The sequence below is a fragment of the Thalassophryne amazonica genome, chromosome 2 (assembly GCF_902500255.1).
Source record: "Thalassophryne amazonica chromosome 2, fThaAma1.1, whole genome shotgun sequence".
NCBI lineage: Eukaryota > Metazoa > Chordata > Actinopteri > Batrachoidiformes > Batrachoididae > Thalassophryne > Thalassophryne amazonica.
The window spans coordinates 82762677-82783107 of NC_047104.1; the positions used below are offsets into that span (position 1 = coordinate 82762677).

The 20431-nt window shown below is 40.7% G+C and overlaps 1 pseudogene; it reads left to right on the plus strand.

Annotated features, from left to right (window-relative positions):
• Nucleotides 1-112: 112 nt before the first annotated feature.
• LOC117526521 lies at nt 113-20130 on the plus strand (annotated as a pseudogene).
• The last annotated feature ends 301 nt before the right edge of the window (nt 20131-20431 follow it).

The following is a 20431-nucleotide window of genomic DNA, read 5'->3' on the forward strand; positions in this document are numbered from 1 at the left end:
AGAACTCATGTTTTCACAGTTCTTTGCTCTGTTGCAGTCTCCTTGAACAAAGTAACATGATGTGCTCAACACTTGTTGGCAGGTTTGATTATTCTGCTGCACTTTCATCCTTTTTGCATCCAGGTTTCTGGATTCTGTGCCTGTTACTGCTATCGGCTACTTCAGAGCATCTGCTGAGAAGCTGATTGAAGAGAAAGGAGCTGTTGAAGCTCTAGCCGCTGCCCTGGCCCACATTTCTGGAGCCACAAATCTTGAACAGAGGTCACTACTAAACTCTGACGCCGTGAGTACTACATGCATATGATTGTGAATTTCACAGCACTATTGTGTAACAGAAGAGTATGTAGCTCAGTGGAGTAGGAGTTGGACAACCAATATGTAGACTTGAGTTCACTACCTGGTCAAGCTACCAGTCTGTGTCCTTGGACAGGACTTCATTGGCATTGTTTCAGTCCACTCAACTGTAAATGGCTACCGGCCTTGGCTGGAGAAGTAACATGCAATGGGCTGGTGCCCCGTCCAGTTGAAGTCAAAGATGCTAATCCACTTATCAGTACAGAATCCAGGCACGAGCACGCCCAAGAATATGCCTAAGGGCCTCTGGAGAGGTATTTCACCCTTGTGATCTGCTCTTGTGCCACCATTTTCTACATCTAGCTTACCCACTTATACCAGCAAGAGTCATTGTGGTCTATATGTGCATGACCCCCTTTTAATAATTATCTTATTTATGAAGACAGTCATTTTTACATCTGCTTCTTAAAAGTTCAAGCCTGAATAGTAAAACTTAATGATTAAAAAAGTAGTTTCAACAACTTTGTGGACATGAAGACTGTTGACAATCTTTAAGAAGTGGATGGCAAAAGTCAGCTGCGTCTTTAAACAGGAAAACAATTGACCAATATTTCCATGACTGTACTTTGTCATCTTTCAAAATGACTTCAAAGTGAGTTACCATATTTTCCGGAGTATATGTCACATTTTTCTACTAGTTTGAGAGGCCCTGGAACTTAGTCTGGTGAAACTTGTATAGGGGGGGGGGGGGGGTTGGGTCTCGATTCACAACCCAAATTTTCTTTACAGGTGAAATGAAAAAAAACCCCACCATTAAACTACCTTTTCATTTTTAAAGGAAAAAGATGTTAACTTCTTAGCAGAGCTTCATTCCTGTCAGCATGCAGCTAAAACTGAGCCGGGTCACACTTAAAGTATTCTTGAGATGAGTGTCGTGATGGCGTCATTATTTTGGGCTTTTCTTCATGTCGTCTCCAGATAAAATACAACTTGCAGTCATGCTCACCTCAAGCAAATATATATGATTAAATGTCTTTATCAAATAACGAAGAGTGCTGTCTAATGGCACAAAGAACTGTGCTGTAAAAATGCACAGGAACAAATGTTCATGTCTGTGCGTGTGCATATATATAAATGAACAGATATTCGTGCGCACAGGCGTATACGCAAACGAACAGATGTTACAGAGAGTTCAGGAGTCTTATTGCAGTGGGGAAGAAGTTTTTGCAGAACCTGGATGTTCTGCTCCAAATACCCCGATAACGTCTGCCTGTGGGCGGAGGGAGAACAGTCCGTGGTTGGGAAGTGTGGGTTCTGCAATGATTTTTGTGGCTTTTGACAGGTAGCAGCCGTGGACAATGTCCTTAATGGGAGTGAGGGGAGTGCCATTGACCTTCTCAGTGGCTCTCACCACTCTGCAGGGCCTTACGGTCCATGGCAGTGCAGCTCTCACGCTAGATAGAGATGCACTTTGTTAGGATCCTCTTGACAGTGCCCCTGTTAAAAGTGATGAGGATGGAAGGGGGAAGGTGAGCTCTCCTTAGCCGTCTGAGGAAGTGCAGTCATTGATGGGCCTTCGTGGTCAGGGAGGGTGTGTGCTGGGTCCATGTTAAGTCGCTGGAAATGTGCAGCCCCAGGAACTTGGTGCTCTGGGCGATCTTTACAACAGCGCCTCTTATGGAGAGGAGAAAGTGGGGGGCTGGTTCCTTCTGAAATCCACAATGACCTCCTTTGTCTTGTTGACATTCAGGTCTAGGTTGTTAATGGTGCACCAGCTGACCAAATGTTCCACCTGCTCTCTGTATGCCAGTTCCTCATTGTTCTGAATCAGACCCATCACTGTCATATTATCCGCATACTTTATGATATGGTTGGTAGCGGAGCGGGCACCACAGTCATGGGTCATCAGGGTGAAGAGCAGCAGGCTCAACACACAGCTTGAGGGGAGCCGGTGCTCGGCCGGATAATGTCAGAAGAGTTGCTTCTCACTGTACAGACTGTGGCCTGCTGGTGAGAAAGTCCCGATTCCAGTTGCGCGTGGGGGTACTCAGTTTTTCCACTAGGTGTTGGATTATGGTGTTGAATGGAGCTGAAGTCCACAAACGACATTCGGACATAGGTGTTTTGTTTTTCCAGGTGTTCCAGGCTGAAGTGAAGGGCATACTACACAGCATCCTCAGTGAAGCGGTTGGGGCAGTGGGTCAAATGGTACAGCGGGGATGTGATCCTTCACCAGTTTTTCGAAGCACTTCATTATGGGTGCGCGTGCTATGGGGTGGTAGTCATTGGGGCAAGTGATGGTGGAGTTTTTTGGTACTACGATGATAGATGCTGATGCAGGAGGGAATGACTGCCTGGCTCAGTGAGGTGTTAAATATGTCTGTAAGTACTTTAGCCTGTTGGTCCGTACACTCTAAGCACATGGCTGGGTATGTTATCTGGACCTGTTGCTTTCCTTGAGTTGACCCTCCTCAAGGCCCGGTGCACATCAGTTGGGTCCAGACAGAGAACCTGGCCATCCTGGCGATGGGGGGCTTTAATGGTGGGTGTATTGTTGAGTGTGTTAAACTGTCCAAAGTAGCTGTACAATTTGTTGAGGATGTCTATGTTGTTGGCACACTATGGGGGTGTGTGTCTGCAGTCTGTGATGTTTTAATGCCTTGCCAAAGTCTCAGGCCGTCCCTGGTGTCTTGGAAGTGACTCTGGAATTTTTTTTTTTTTTTTTTTTTAATGTGTGTGCCCCCTTTGCATCTCTGATGGCACAGTTCAGATTGGCTCTGGCTGACTTGAGGACTGTCTCATCCCCTAATAAGTGAAGTGCACATCTCGGGTCGCGTGGTGCATTATGGGCACGCTAAATTTTTTGGATACCAATCGACATGCTATGACGGCGGAAAGCAGCGAGGAGTGCTATGATTTGGATCATTTCAACCGCTGGAAAGTTGATTTTAAAGCGTTTCTGTAAGCTCCGCGGATTGCCTGTTACAACCACGCGTACGGCAGTGGACAGAAACGGAAAGAACTGGCTGCGCTTGCATATGCTGCATCATTACAGAAACTACCGTTGTTACCAACGAATCATTACAGAAACTACCGTTGTTACCAACGAAGGAGGAAGAGACCGCTGCTGTCGAAAATAACCAGTCCTTGTTGATAGTTGGAGACAAATTTCTGACCCCTTGAAGGCAACTAACGGATGGTTAGACGAAGTCCGAGTCTGAAACTGTGGATATTGCACAATATTTGCTAAGCAAGATGAGAATCGCTACTCTGCTGGCTTCGTAATGACTACAAGGAAGGTGGGTCTCGCATATAACCTCTTTGGTGTCAGGTTTGTTTTGATAAGTTGACAGACATACAATGATATGTGCATGCATGCAGTTCGTTTATAGAACATGTCAATATTACAATATTACGCACCACGTCATTCATGGTGCGACATTACAGTCATAAGCCGATGCACGAAAACGGCGCCATCAACCACATTATAATTTGGCACAGTTTCAGGATATTGACAAAATAAGTGTGTGCAGAAACTTACAATTTTAGTCCGTCTTTTACATCCATCTGAATCTTTCTTTTCTGTGGGGAAGTTGTGTAGAATGAATGGCGGTTTACAACCACATTTCTTCTTCTTTCCGTCTTTGTGTGGACTTGGTGGAGCTTTGCAGTCGTGGTTTTCAGCCAACTTTCAAGCCTATAAATTCCGTTCGAGCATTTGAAAACAGCACTATGCGCCCCTGTCATTATTGTGTGCGTCGCTTAAGGTTTAAAGCCTTTGAAACAATCCCTGTAAGCCTCAACATTTACAGTCCGCTAATGCTACTGTATACAAAATTCAGTGGGAGTGGTGTGAGTTTGGTAGTTGGAATTTTTGCCCCCGTTTGACCCACGCATGCGCAGATGCGTTAAGCACTTCGCTTATTTGAAGGCTGCATTGCGAGCTTTCAGCTTTGCTCGCACCTTATTGGTCGGACAGGGCTTCTAGTTAGCAGTGTACAGTGATGTTTGGTTACACAGATGTCTTCCATGAGTTTCTGTATGTACCCAGATCCAGCCTCCGCATACTCCTCCACGGTGACCCCTAGTTGTTCTGTGGCTGCTTCTTTGAACACAGGCCAGTCTGTGCTCTCAAAGCAGTCTTACAGTGTGTCATCCCCCCTATCAGGCCAGACCTTAACTTGTCTCACAGCATGTTTTCATCTTGTGAGAACAGACTTGTATGTGGGAATAAGCAGGACTGAGGAATGTACAGGGGAGCAGAGGTGGGGGCAGGAGAGTGCCTTGAAAGCCCCCTTGATGTTTGTGTAGACATGGTCTAGTGTGTTGACTCCTTGAGTTGCAAAGTCTACATGCTGGTGGGTGGTAATGAGGTACAACTTTCCTCATGTTAGCCTGATTAAAGTCCTCAGCCACAATAGCTGCGGTTACATGGACCAAAAGTAATCTGATTGAACAGTCAGATTGAACAATCAGATCAAAATCACGCCATGTAAACAGCTCCATCTGATTAGAATAGCCCAATCCGATCAAAATTACGATCGGGTCAGAGGAGGTGGTGTAACCCTGTTTTTAACCCGATCGCGTTCCATGTAAATGGCACGTCGGATTGTCCGCCTGTGAGAAGCCTTACTGCACGTCTGTCACGTCACATCACCACGTGACACTTCCTGCTCTGTGTTTGCGTAAATGGTGATGGAAAAAAACACAGCTGGACTTTACAAGAGCCAAACACTCCTCAACGTTTAAAAGAATTTAAAATAAGTGGCAAAGCTTGATGGACGTAAGTTGGCAGCACAGACTTGTTTTGTCCAGAGTCAACAGGTCAATAGAGCAAATTAAAAGCCGCTGGGAAGCAACGAGCGCTTTCTACAAGGAGAAGCTAAACGAACAGAAGCGGCGCGGCTTCAACCAGCTTCACTTATTATAAATTAATGGAGAAATAATCGGAGGTCGACCGCTCTCCAAGGAGGACACTGGAGTAGAAGTCAGTTTTCCACCGGAGGAAAGTTCACCCGAGACACCGGAAAACCTGGAGGTAAGTCCTGATAAAATCACGCTAACTCAACATTCCTTTTTTTTTTTTTAAACGAGACGTACTTTGAGCCAAATGTGTGGATTTAGTTCAAGTTAATGTTGGGGATTCATGTTAAGTTATCCCATAAGTTATTTGCGGAGTAAAGTGCATGAACACATTCTGTTATCAAGTTAACCAACACTCTTTATCCTCGTTCACTTTAGTGCACGTTAATTAGCTCTTATATACAGATGATGATGTAAAGAGCACATTGGATTAGATTGATGACAGCAGCTTAACACAACCTGAAGACCACAGAGGAGGCTCCAGAAAAAAAGTGAGCTTTTTAAAGAGTAATATGCTGCAAAATAAGACCACAGTGAGTTATTGAAATTTCCTGTAGAGCTTGTTGAAAAAAATAATGTTCAAGTCATTGCATATTATTTATTTATTTGGAGTGCTTTATTTTTTAGAAATGGTAATATTACAAGTTCCAGCAGAATATGACAGTTAATATCCTTTAGACAGTTGAGACACAAACATATTTTCATTTCAATTTTGTTTTCCTGTTTTGAGCTTGTGAAGTAAAAGCTGTGGATGAGTTACAACATATTTGAATATAGAAGCAGGATGATTCTTTGGTATAATACATGACTGAGAGATCCACAAAGAGAAAAACATAAACCCTCTTTTTCTTTGCTAACTGAAATTATACATTCTTTCTAGATCGAAAGCCATCATCTGGTGATGCCAAGCTCCTGGGTATCGGTCAGCCCAGCAGAGATCTTTCCTGGACAACATGCAACAGCAGCACGAGAGGAATCTGGAAAGAGGCTTTTTCCAGGTTTATGGAGGAAAGTACCTGCTCACTGAAAGCATTATAGGGAAACTGATGGTCTTCGGGCTCTCCTTTCTCAATCCTACTCATCAGCTCCACATTTGCATGAACAAAGTTAGTCTAGGACCTCGCTGAGACAAGCATGGAACAGCCGAAAATGACCACTCGTCCTGAGTGTTACTTCAAATACAGCTGGATTTTCTAAACTGCAGCAGCTGTAGATTTTTCAAAGTACTCAATATGCTCAGAATGACCAGTACATGTTTAGAAGAAGAGTGTAAAATATAATTTTTATATTTTAAGAAAAAAACATTAGGTCAAACGACCAACATACAGTCTGGAATCACCACATATTTAGTATCTTAAACTTTCTGTTGTGGGTTCCCTGATAATCTTTAAAACATTTAAGACCTCTAGATACTGCTGTCTGCCAAAGATACAAGGTTTGTTTGTATTTTCCAGTTTAAATGCATATTCCATGGATAACAGTAGGACTGAAAATAAAAATTTATTTGGACAATGTTCATTTTCTTTCGATGTGTTGTAATGCGTTGACCCACTTATTTTAGCCATTTTCTCTTAAAATATCAAATAGAAATTTTACACTTTTGTTTGACCCTCAAAGATGTACTGGTCATTTCAACATGTTCAACACCTTGGAAAATCTCAAGCTGCTGCTGTTTAGAAAATACATCTGTATTTTAAGATGAAAAAGGGTGTGGGCATTTTGGGCTGTTTGTCCTGGATAGAGATTTTGGCACATATCTGAAGTTGTTCATTGGGGTCATATTAATCTGGAACAGGTGAGTTAACCTCTCCTAAATGATGTGCACGCATCTCAGCTTTGTCCTCTACTAAGTCCACTGTTTCATCACCAATCACAGCAGCCACCTGACCACCCAACCCAAGTTACCACCTGCCACATCGGCACACTCAGAATAATCAAAATAACAGTGGAAATGTTGACTGCAGCCTACACAACATGTAGAAATTGAATATAGGAAACTGGCTGATGTTTAGTTTCTTAAATTTTTCCTGGTAGTATGTTGTTTTGCTGACAAAGAGCCGCTTTTAGGGTTTGGTTTTATGATCTGACGTCACACTAATGCCAGTTTAAGAAGTAATACCAAGCTCTGATGTTAAGTGAATAAACGTTTTTAGCACTATATTTTATTTTTAACCAAATTGTTGTGGTGCTGCCAGGTTTTATTTTATATACAGTGAGGAAAATAAGTATTTGAACACCCTGCGATTTTGCAAGTTCTCCCACTTAGAAATCATGGAGGGGTCTGAAATTTTCATCTTAGGTGCATGTCCACTGTGAGAGACATAATCTTAAAAAAAAAAAAAAAATCCGGAAATCACAATGTATGATTTTTTTTTTTAAATAATTTATTTGTATGTTACTGCTGCAAATAAGTATTTGATCTCCTACCAACCAGCAAGAATTCTTGCTCACACAGACCTGTTAATTTTTCTTTAAGAAGCCCTCTTATTCTGCACTCATTACCTGTATTAATTGCACCTGTTTGAACTTGTTACCTGTATAAAAGACACCTGTTCACACACTCAATCAATCACACTCCAACCTGTCCACCATAGCCAAGACCAGAGAGCTGTCTAAGGACACCAGGGACAAAACTGTAGACCTGCACAAGGCTGGGATGGACTACAGGACAACAGGCAAGCAGCTTGGTAGAACACCACAGGCACAAAGATTACATTAGTAACACATGACGCTGTCATGGTTTAAAATCCTGCAGGACAGCAAGGTCCCCCTGCTCAAGCCAGCACATGTCCAAGCCCATTTGAAGTTCACCAGTGAACATCTGGATGATCCAGAGGAGGCATGGGAGAGATCATGTGGTCAGATGAGACCAGAATAGAGCTTTTTGGAATCAACTCCACTTACCATGTTTAGATGAGAACAACCCCAAGAAAACCATCCTAGCCATGAAGCATGGGGGTGGAAACATCATACTCTGGGGGTGCTCTTCTGCAAAGGGGACAGGATGACTGCACCGTATTGAAGGGAGGATGGATGGGGTCATGAATTGTGAGATTTTGGCAAACAACCTCTTTCTCTCAGTAAGAGCATTGAAGATGGGTCATGGCTGAGTCTTCCAGCATGACAATGACCCCAAACACACAGCCAGGGCAACTAAGGAGGGGTTCTGTAAGAACCATTTCAAGGTCCTGGATGGCCAGTCTCCAGACCTGAACTCAATAGAAAATCTTTGGAGGGAGCTGAAACTCCAAACCTGAAAGATCTAGAGAAGATTATGGAGGAGTGGACCAAAATCCCTGCTGCAAACCTGGTGAAAAACTACAGGAAACGTTTGACCTCTGTAATTGCAAACAAAGGCTACTGTACCAAATATAACATTGATTTTCACAGGTGTTCAAATACTTATTTGCAGCAGTAACATACAAATAAATTAAAAATCATACATTGTGATTTCTGGAGGTTTTTTTTTTTTTTTTTGGATTATGTCTCACAGTGGACATGCACCTAAGATGAAAATTTCAGACCCCTCCATGATTTCTAAGTGGGAGAACTTGCAAAACCGCAGGGTGTTCAAATACTTATTTTCCTCACTGTATGTGTATGGAAGAAAGTTGTATTCACTTTAATAAAAAAAGAAAGAAAATGTTTGTCAGATTTTTTTAAATTATTTTATTAATGGGGATGACCATTTTGGAGAGGGAAGTGATTGAACATGTAGTCCTTTAATGCTATCGTTGTCCTGCTCCCACCGGAACGGCTCTGCATTGACACTTGTGGTCCAGGCTGAGGAAGGATGCCATCAAAGTGACCAGCATTCTCCAACCAGTTGTTGCTTGCGTTGTTCCTCTTTTTGACAAATTATGAAGTGTACAGCAGGTTGCTATCACAACTGGTGTAAAGGTGAAGTGAAAATCTCTTCTCTTCAGTAGCACCCTCCACCTCGACTTCAAAATCCCTTAAGTGTTTTAAGTGTCAACACTTAAAGACTTAAGTGTTGATTCTCGTGTTGCTATAACTCAACCTTTTAGTTTCGCCCCTTTCACGGTCAGTGAGGTGTATAAAGCCCTCAAACTCATCTCGACATCTCCAGGACCTGACAACCTTGAGCCCTATTTCCTAAAAATAGCAGCTGACTTTATAGTCTCACCTTTGACTCACCTCTTCAACTTCATTCTGGCCACAAATGAAATTCCATCAATTTGGAAATTGGCTTTTGTTCTTCCTCTGTTAAAAGGTGGTGATCCAACACTTTTGAATAATTACAGACCAATATCTAAATTATCCACCTTGGTCAAACTACTGGAGTCACTCATCAGTATTCAAGTTCAAGAATTTCTCTGACAATAATATCTGATTTTCAGTCTGGTTTCAGGAAGCAACATAGCACAACCACTGCTTCCTTAAAAGTAGTCAGTGACATCATTACCACCCTGGCAGTAAACATTGTGCAGCCCTGTTCATAGATCTCACAAAAGCTTTTGATACAGTTGATCATACGTTATTGGAACATAGGTTCACTGCATGCGGATTTTCAAATCAGACAGTAAAATGGTTTCACAACTACCTTTCAGGCTGGACTCAATGTGTGAAGATAGATGGATTCACATCACAAACACTCACCATCACAAAGGGAGTACCACAGGGATCAGTATTAGGACCTCTACTATTCATTCTCTACATTAATAACATAAATCAGAATATCCTAAATACACATTCACATTTTTACGCTGACACAATCGTCTACAGCTCTGCACACTCACCTGCTCAAGCCATCACTCATTTACAATCAGCTTTCGACATTCAAAATAATCTTCTTAATCTAAAACTTATCTTAAACTCAGACAAAACAAAAGTCATGTTGTTTTCAAACACCAAATCCAACCTTCAAATCCAAATAGAATTTGTTAAACAATACAATATCTTGGAATTTGGATTGACAATACACTTTCATTTGCACATCATATTAATCTGCTTGTAAATCGACTCAGAATCAGGTTGGGTTTCTTTTTTCGAATTCGGACTTGTCTGTCCTTTGAGGCCCGGAGTAGGCTTGTTGCCGCCACTTTTATGCCAATGTTGGACTATGGCAATGCATTGTACATGCACTCATCAGCTCAGAGTCTGAGAGCTCTTGATGCTGTCTATCATGGAGCTCTGAGGTTCATCACCGGCCTCAGAGCTCTTACACATCACTGTATTCTTTATGCTCGTGTTGGTTGGTCCTCCTTGGCATTTCACAGGCTTAGGCATCTGTATTTACTCATCTATAAATGTTTACTTGGTCGGCTTCCTGGTTACTTAAGGATGTATATTTCTCGGAAATGTATTCGTTCCTGTCAACTTCGTTCTGCCGACCGTTTTTTATTGTCAGTCTCAAAGGTCCGGTCAGAACTGGGAAAGAAGGGCTTTCACTTTGCTGCACCCTCTGCATGGAACTTTTTACAGAATGACTTAAAACTGAGGGAGCTGGTCTCCTTAGAATCTTTTAAAGGACTTTTAAATAACAGAGATGCTGGCACATTGACATATGTAGTTGTTTTAACTGATTTTTTTTTTTGTAAGTGTTTTTTTTTTTTTTTTTTTTTAAACTTTTATACTGAAACTTTTCCATTGGCTGGTAATTTGTTTATTCAGTATGTGTGGTGGAATGCTGAAATTGACACGTAACCTTGCTGCCTGTCTTGGCCAGGACGCTCTTGTAAAAGAGATTTTTAATCTCAGTGAGACTCTCTTCCTGGTTAAGTAAAGGTAAGAAAGTGTTTTCTACTGTTACAGTGTGAGCTGAGGTTCACATGAACAGATTTCTCCTCTGGGGTCAGATGTGTAGAATTTCTGAAGCCTTTCAGCAACCAGTCACGGAGTGGATCTGCAGGGTCACCAATGATTTGTAGTTGCACGTCTTCACTCTGTTTTTCACACCCTGAAACAGGAAATGGTTATGTATTTTAAAATTCTGATGCTTAATAAGTCATTATATCCTTAGGAATAAATCAGGCGAACAAAGCACATGGTGTAGTGGATATGACTTTTTTCCTCTTAAAAGTTTGAAAGGTATCTTTGGCAGTTGATGAGCTCTCAAAAAGGTCTGAATGGCACAAAACATTGGAATCTTTGGCTTTTCTAGGCATTTTGCAACTGATGCTCCAAAATCTAAAAGCAAACAACTTATTTTAGTTGAGTAAAGTAGGTAGGAAATGTAAAAAGACCTCACACACAAGGTTTGTTTCATTTATTCATGAAACTGCTTTATTGTATTTTGAAATAGTTCATTGTTTAAAATAAGTTTTGTGAGATTTCATAGTTTGCTGTACCTGAAATCCACAGAAAAAAAGTTAGCAGAAGTCATAAAAGTGGTAGCTGTGTTGTTACTGATTGTGGGTAAATGAAAATGACAGAGGATCAGAAATAACCTACCTGCATGTGGCTGTGAGTCCCATTAGTTATTTGAGGGATATGATGCATTTCCTCAAAGCTCTGTCTGATCTCCAAGGCTTCATTTTTATTTGGCTCGTAAATCAGCTGTTTAATCCGTCTGTCTTTTCATTACGGCTTTACTAACCGTGCTCTGTGCTACATCACGTAAAAACACATTCCGCCGCGCTCGTTTCTTTCTGAACAAGTCCTGAAGAAGAAGCATGTTCCTCTGATGCTGCACTTTCAAAAGAAACACGCAAATTATAACAGTAATCTTAATTACTCCAGAAAACAAATCCATTGTTTATACAGGCAGCTTCCGGGTACAACTCATACAAACGGCAAACGTCACAACGCAAAGCATTATGGGATTGCTCTACTGACTGAATCGGATCGTAATCACGGTGCATGTAAACACGCACAACAAGCGGATCACTTTAGGGCACGTTCATGTAAATGGGACAATCTGATCCACCAATCGGATAGAATTCAGTCAGATCAGAAATAAAGTGTCCATGTAAACATAGCTAATGATCACGTCATCTGGATGTATGGAGTGCAGTTCACTGATGGAGCTGTATAGTGTATTCGGGACCTCCTTTGTATCTGCACTGGAGGGATGTATACCGGCATGATCATAACCACAGTGAGTTCTCTGGGTAGGTAAAATGGATGGCATTTGATAGTCAGGAATTCATTGTCTGGAGAGTAGTGTCTAGAGGGTGGGTAACAAAGGCTGAGACACTGCAGGTCTTTCTTGTAACCAATCACCTCAGCAGGTGGGTTGCTGATAAGCTTTTCCCCTGAACATAAACACCTGATTGCCAATTAAATCACTTGCTGAGGTGATTGGTAGCAAGGAAACCCTGCAGTATCTCGGCCCTCATGGCACGATTGCCCACCCCTGGTCTAGAGACTCTTGTGGGGTTTTGAGCACCAGTTGGTATTCATGTTATGTGTTTATGTATGATATATGTGTGTGTGTGTATATTAATATGTCAACATGTTATGTTAATCTTTCTCTTCTGTTTTGTCCAGGGTTACACCACCCTGCTGTTGGTATGTTCTCAGGAGATGCATAATATGGGTTATGCCTGGAAAACCATAAAGAACAGCTTGGAGAACAATTGAAAATGACATTCACAGAATGACCTTCCTCAAGGGCAAAACAGTATGTACCAACACAAATGAATCGACATGTTAAGTGACACTGTTACATACACTCATTGTGGTTGGATCTGATTAAATACAAGGTGCCTGGCAACAAACAGTTGTTAATAACTTGTGGGGAAGTGATTTCCTGGATGATGGCGACAAGGGGTGGTGACCTGTCAGACAGGACCTTCACTAAGGTTCCTTGGGAAATGTTGTTCAACACAAAGTTGCACCCTATGGCGAATTGAGTGCCTTGCATAGCAACACGCTGACATTGGTGGGTGGGTGGCATCATTTTGAGGTGAAACAGATGGAAAAGCACTTTAGGAAATACAGCCCATTTACAGAGTGTGTTTCAATTAATTAATGTTAAAGGAGTCCAAAGGGTCTGTTTGGGTAGATGGTCATGCTTCAAAACAGAACACAAGGATGAGTACCAACATTTGGTGTGGTTGAAAACATTTTATGACTCTGTAATTGCATCATACATCTTTTACGCAGTGGTCTTGTGGGGCTGTGGAAGTTTAGAGAGGAACAGGAAGATACTTAACAGACTAGTCAGAAGTGTTGGCTCTGTCCTGGACTGTACTCTGGGACCCCACAGAGGTGGTGGGTGAGAGGTAGGATGGGTATTGATAAGATTTTGTCTGTTGATGCCATTATCGATTCTGCTTATCGATCCGATTCCCTTATCGATACCTCTTGTGAATTTGTGTACTAAAGTAGGCTTTACAGGTTTTCTATGTATTTTATGGAGTCTTAAAGTAAATAATATGAAATTAGTCACTATCCTTGATCTCTGGACATAAATAAAATCTGTAGTTTTTGTCAAAAGCATTTTCTTTGATATTTTGGCATGAATGTCGTTCCATACCTTTGAGCTGAGCTCAGCTGGCTGCTGCACATCAGCGCAGGTGTTCATTTTGGGAGGAAAAAACATTTGATTGCAGTTTGTTTGTATTACAAACGTTTGGGAAAGAAGTTGTCAGTTGATTTAAACTGCATTTTGCTTTGAATGATTAATTCTGACTGGACTCTATCGTTCTAACTTGACTAGGAAGAGAGTCGTGCAGCGTTTGGAGCTATGTGAACAGAACGGAGGACGATTCTCGGTTTCTTTCTCGCAACAAGACAGGAGTCCCAGTTAGTGACTTTAATCCGCACAAAAGTGACTCAAGATTGACATATTCAGGGATGAAAGTGGTGAAAAACAAGTTGAAACCCAAAATTGCCCCCCAACACCACCTGCACAAAAATGTTTGAATTCTAGAAGCTCTGAAATGCAATCTGGGACTATTCCAAACAATAAACTACAGTGAGTGCCGCATCCATTTTGGTGAGGAAAAAAAAAACAACTTTCCTTATTCAAATTCAATACAGTAGTATTCTGCTCTTACTAGGATGCAGCAGTTTTCTACCTTGGCAGATAGTTCTGGAGGAAATCACTGAAGAAATTAACTAATTGAAAATGTGGTTTTGACCGAAACAAATTGTGATTAAACTTAAATAAGACAGGGATGAAGTGGAGGTGTAAGGGTCACTAGGTGTTCACAGGAAACACTTATTTATTTCTATATTTATTTATGTTCATGTTAGTTGGTTTTATATTTTCTGTTGTGTTTTTAGTCAGGTTCTTTTTGTCTCTTTCTATAAAATTATATTGTAGCATTATTAGTTATTATTACTATTATTGTTGTTGTTGCTATTATTATTTAATATATAAACAAAAAAAAACCAAAAAAATTACAATTTGTAATACTTTTTCTCTTTTACAACACAAACCCTAAGCCATTAATTATTATACAGAAAAATACGCACAAACGTGCTGACAGCTGCAAACAGCTTAATGCTAACTTTAACATTGAAAATGCATAGACATGCTAACACGTTAGCATCGGTCCCGTTTTTAAGTTATAAAATACATCTATCAACTGTTTCAGAAGACCATAACAGGTTGGTTTAACATAAAAAAAGGTAAATATTTCTCAGACATATGCTCTTTAGGGTTTTAGCGGGGGAAAATTAAAATAAAGCGAAATAAAACAATGAATCAACGAAGCACTGCTTCGATCTGCGAATTTCTGCTTTGATTGGTTCAAGGTTCAGAGCAACGCCGCACTGCAGAAAAGTTGATTACAGACCTGCTGCAGGGTCTGTAGTCAGTGTAGAGAAATGATCATTTTCCTGACAAACACCCCTAAAAACAACGGCCACTCTGAAGGACCGATAAGGGAATTGTTAAGCAAAAAGGTTATTGATGTCGGTGAATAATTTCTTAACGATACCCGAAAGGAACCAGTTCCCGATACCCATCCCTAGTGAGAGGAGGATGTTGGCTAAGCTGACATCAATTATGGGCAACCCCTCTCACCCCCTACATGAGACTGTGAGAGACTTGAGCACCTCCTTTAGTAATAGACTGCTGCCACCCCTTGGTGCAAAACAGGACGCCTTTGTAGGTCATTTATTCCAACTGCTGTTAGACTGTATAATACCTTATAATGTTTTTTAGCACTTAACCACCTGCTGATTTAGCACTATTAACTACTTATACTGCGGCTTTTATTTATCCTGTGCAAGTGGTGCAATAGTTTTGACTATTTTTATACATATTTACTTATATTCTATTTTGCATAGTCTGTTCATAACAGTACTCATGCATTCACCAGCAAACATTGCATTATATTTTAGTCACCTTTCTTTGTTTTTTTTTTTTCCACTGGGTACTGTTTGTATGATGCAGTATTGTGTATGCTGTACTATTATACTAGTGTACTGTTTGATTTTTTGCTGCTGCAACAAGGTATTCCCCATTGTTGGTTCAATAAAGTTCATCTTATCTTCTCTTATGTGAATCCAAGAGCTCTGTCCTGGACAGCTGACTTTTTCCAGCAGTATTTCAAACAGACTCTGGACCAAATTGCCCATCTATTTTCAAAAATCACCAAAGTATTAAGTTGTGGAGAATCTGTCTTGGTCGGTTACATCTCTTTCAGGGACATTAGCAGACTTGTTTTGTGCAGAATGTGTACATCTCAAATTAAGAGTAGACGTGAAAGAAAATTCACACCATTTTTTTGCCAATGCTTCAAGTCTTTAAGCTCATGGCGCTGAGAACACACTGCCAAAAGTATCAGGCACATCTTTTGTCTAAAGTGCCCAGCGTGATTGTCCCCGAAATGAGCGTCATCATTTTGGCCCCCTCCCTGCAAACCAAAGGGTAGTGTTGTTGCCTACGCCCTTGTCTTTCCACTTCTGTCCATCTTATCCAACTTATGAATGTGACTTGTCTGCTGAATCACATCTTTTCCAAGCTGCAGATATTTTGACATGAAAATTTCACATTAATCATACTGTAACTTTGGTCATGGATGTGATGTGTAATTTCATACATGAATGCCGCAGATGTTCTTAAAAAGAACGAGTCCACGTAGACCCCAGTGAACTGTCTCTTGGAGAAAAGTGAATCATTTTGAAATTGTTTAGCCTTGTTGTCCCATTAATTTTTAAAAACACTCTCTTGTGTGCTAAATGTTTATTCAGCAACTGTGGATTTATGTTTTCCCAAAGGAAGAACCTATATAATGGTATTCTAAAACAAAAATAATTGGTCAGTTACAATGCAGATTGATGAGAAGACCCTTTATCATCTTTTTTTAATGGTATTCTATTACAGCCACACACACAAAAAGAACCAGTTAATTATCCACAGTCTAAAATATGAATAAATGTGACACTTTCGGCATATGGGACTGTTCTCGTTTTGACACTTTGTCAGTAGCACAGAATTTGAAGAAACACTGTCTTATTTTCACTGTGTCTTTTACAGGGAGTTTGTTTTGATGTCCCAGCTGGAAAAGCCAAGGAGTTTCAGGTGAGCACAACATCAAATCTGTTTAACACATTTTGGCTTGTTTGGATCAATGAAGACTGGTTAAGAGAAAATAATGCAAATTACAGGCAAAACGTACCAACAGGCATTCAAGGTCAGCTAACTGTGGCATAACATTAAAAGCTTCAGCTGCCGTCCACATCAGTCCTGTCAGTTAGTTTTTCAGCAGCAGGTGTCAGACGAGAATGTGAGATCTCCTCTTCACATTATGATGAGGAAAATGAATGTCTATCAAAAGTTGGAAGTTTTTGCCTCCGCGTGTGCAGTGCACATGTTTTTAGAGAGATGTCTGTTTGCACTGTTACAGATTTTTAACTCCTTTCACACCTGTCTGTACTTGATAAAGCCACATGACAGTTAAAAAAATGTATGGAACGCTAATTCTTAATGTGGTCTGAGTGGGACAGCAAGTCTGCTGTTCTACAGACATAAAACAAACCACCCTGTGCATGGGGCGCAATTTGGTGGTGGATGGGGGGGACGTGTCCTCCCCCACCTTTTCAACCAGGGGGGACAGAATATGGTATGTCCCCCCCACCTTCTGACATATATGTGTGTACTTGAAACATGCTGTGTCAGTCTTATGTGCAAAACTGTGTCAGAATAGTATCTTTGTTTCTGCAAGTTTGTATTTTTAGCAGCATTGACTTGTTTACAACACCTGTTTCTTGTTTGTCACATTCGGAATTTTCTGGGGACTGCATTTACCCAGATTTGAAACCAAAATAGTTGCTTCTAGGGACTAGTGTCTACACATAAGTATCAATGGACCATATGCTAATTAACTAAATTCTGAAAGTTAGAAAAATAAATCAGAAAAGCTATCTGGGACCTCAGAAAGCCCATCTGCAATTATTGCTTGATCTCCAAAATCAGTCTATGCAAGCGAAATTATGTTCAGTATGAGTGTTGTCATTAGTGCCACTTCAAAAATTAAATTCATGATAAGTAATTTATCCTAAACTTATGATCTGTTGTTTTTTCAAACTTATGCAAAAACAAATCTTGAGGAAAAAAAAGTATACGATAGTTAATAATTAAGAGCCTGTTCTTTCATATTTATGAATACATGTGACCACATTGCAGTTGTTTTTTTTTTTTTTTTTTATTAAATCTCAACCTATCATTCTTTTTGAGTTCTACACATCTGGAACACTGTTTTGTTTTTTTCTGAAATGCTCTGTCACCATTAGTGCTGTTAAAAGCTCCTTGGTATCTTGTTTCACACCTCAATCGGCTAATATAGACCCAGCATGTCATTAAAAAAAACGAGATTAAACTGTGATCCTTAACATGTTCTGAGTGACAGCAAGTCTGCCATGTTTCTGCAGTACATGAATGAGGGTTACTAACTGGTCCCTCCTGTACCCCCAACCCCACAACATTAACGCCCAGTCTCCGTTCCTTTGTGTGGACATGCTTTACCAGGGTGTCTGGACATAGACTTGATGACAAACTGGGAGCACATTCACCCTGACATCTGTCAGTGATGACTGGTGGGATTCTGACAATAAATACATTTTACTTAAACCCAAATATATTGTTTGCACCCATGCAGCTATTGGTACAGTTAGTGAAATCAGGGTTCTCACAGGATTTTTTTAGCAGAGTAACGGGATGGACAAATCACCTTTAAAATGCCAGAGGTTTGGGGGCTGCATAGGAGGCAGTGCCTCCTTTGCCCCAGGGGGGCAAAGCTCCCCTGAAGCTTTTGTATTATGGGCTTATAAAGGGCCTTCTTTGTCAGTCTAAATATACCAAATAGCTCTGGAATTAACTTAGACCATGATATTTTACCTTAACATACCATATTGCCAAATATTGGACAGTAATGCACTTAAGCTCACAGTAAAACCCAATCATGAGCTCCCGGCAAAACGAATAAAAACGGTCCGGTGTGGAGGCGGCGGACGATTCTTGTTTCTTGCCCACAGCAATAGAGAAGAGTCCCGGTTAGCAACTTTAATCAGCAGAAAGGTGAGTAAACATAAGGAAATGATCATTTTCCCACTACACACCTTCGAAAACAACGTAAAGGCCCAATCAGTGTCATTTTTTTCAGGCGGCAGCGTAACAGGCCGTTTCTCTAAGGCTAGCGAGAACTATGGAAGTTGAAATTGAGTGATCCTGTATTTTTGTCCTCTTTTATATGAAAAAAATATTTGTAGTGTTACTTGCAGTAGTAGTTTTAGTAGGTTTTTTTGGGGGGGGGAGTTTTCGTTTTTAACCACAAATGCAGGATTACATAAATGAGTGCATCACTTTATCTTTTGCATTTCTGAGCACTTCACATTTTCTGACATTACACACCTCACAATTGTTTGGGGGTGGGTGGAGGTGGGGTACAGCATTTCAGCAAGTACCTCCAGCCCTGAAAGAAAATTCTAAAGGAAACACTTAAACATGGTCCCTCTTTTTTTGTATGTTGATGTCATTGTGCTTGTCTGAGTAAAACGAATGTTTGTGGGTGTACTCTGCAGGCTGTCTTGTACTCCTGCTAACATCCTGTTTGTCTCATTTCCTCCCTCAATAGGAGAACTGGAAGGATGGTCGCCGTTGGCAGCTAACTGTCGCTACAGAACTTCCAGAACTGGAAGAGAAGCAGTTCAATAACCGTGGTGACAGACGCTCTGGCTTTGGTAACCGCGGTGACAGAGGAGGAAGGTTCAGAGGTGGAAGGGGACGAAGCTTTGGGGGAAATGGTGGCCGTGGTAACCGGACTCAGAACAGCAGGGGTGGGCGCAGTATCAACCGAGGAGGGCAGAAACGTAGCTTCAGCCAAGCTTTTGATTGATAAAACTGTTGCTGTTCTGGCAGGAGCGCTGGTTTTCTATTAGTGGACAATGGGATTGATGTACTGCCGACAGAACTCTCCATCATTGCAACAACTTTACAAGAAGCTGTATTTATTATCCATGTGTTCTTTAAAATAAACACGCTTTCTTTCTAAAAGAGGGGAGAATGGCCTAATATTATATGAAGTAATTCAAAGATTGAAATATTTTTATTTCTGCTGCATTAAAAGTCAGCTTTTTACCCGACCTTGGTAGTCACATGACTTTTTTTTTTTTTATGTCTGTGCTGAGGAACCGGTTATATCTGACGCTCATGAAAAGAAAGTGGTCATATGGATCGTGATCAGCTTCAGTGTGTTATTTGGTACACAAACACAATGGTTCTGTATAACAGCACAACGAATTTGTGCTAACGAACAACATTGGCTTTCGTATGTTCTCACACATTTAGAAGAACCATTAATAGAATGTTTATGATGAAACACATTCTGATGCAAAAATGTTACATAATGCCACTTTCTAAGAATTATGGCCGTGTTACAGTGCACAGTATTTAATGAGGAGGGTGCTGTGTTTAAACTGTCCAGAGTATAAAATCTTAGTCCTTTCAACAGCCACTCTCCAATATTGGTGGAATATTGCTTTGCAGTTGCATCTATATTGTGTGTCCACAGTGTGTTCATTTGAATGAGGTGACCATTAAAAGACCTTGACTCTTGTATGCATTTTTTTTTTTTTTTTAACTACTACGAACTACTTATGGACTTAAAGTATAAATGTTAATGTATTTATTCTTAAAGTGCTGCATCATGGAGTTTACCATTCGGCGAACGGTGTGCATGTATATATCACATACCAAGTGTTGCCTTTAAATACTAAATTCGTAAATTTGTTGTGGATATTAAACAATTTAGCCAGTGGTAGTACAACTGTGGAACACTGCTCAAAGGATGAGTGTTTCAAAACATTTCAGAGCAGTGTTCCCAGTGTGTTATTCCAGATGAACATTTTTGTTTCC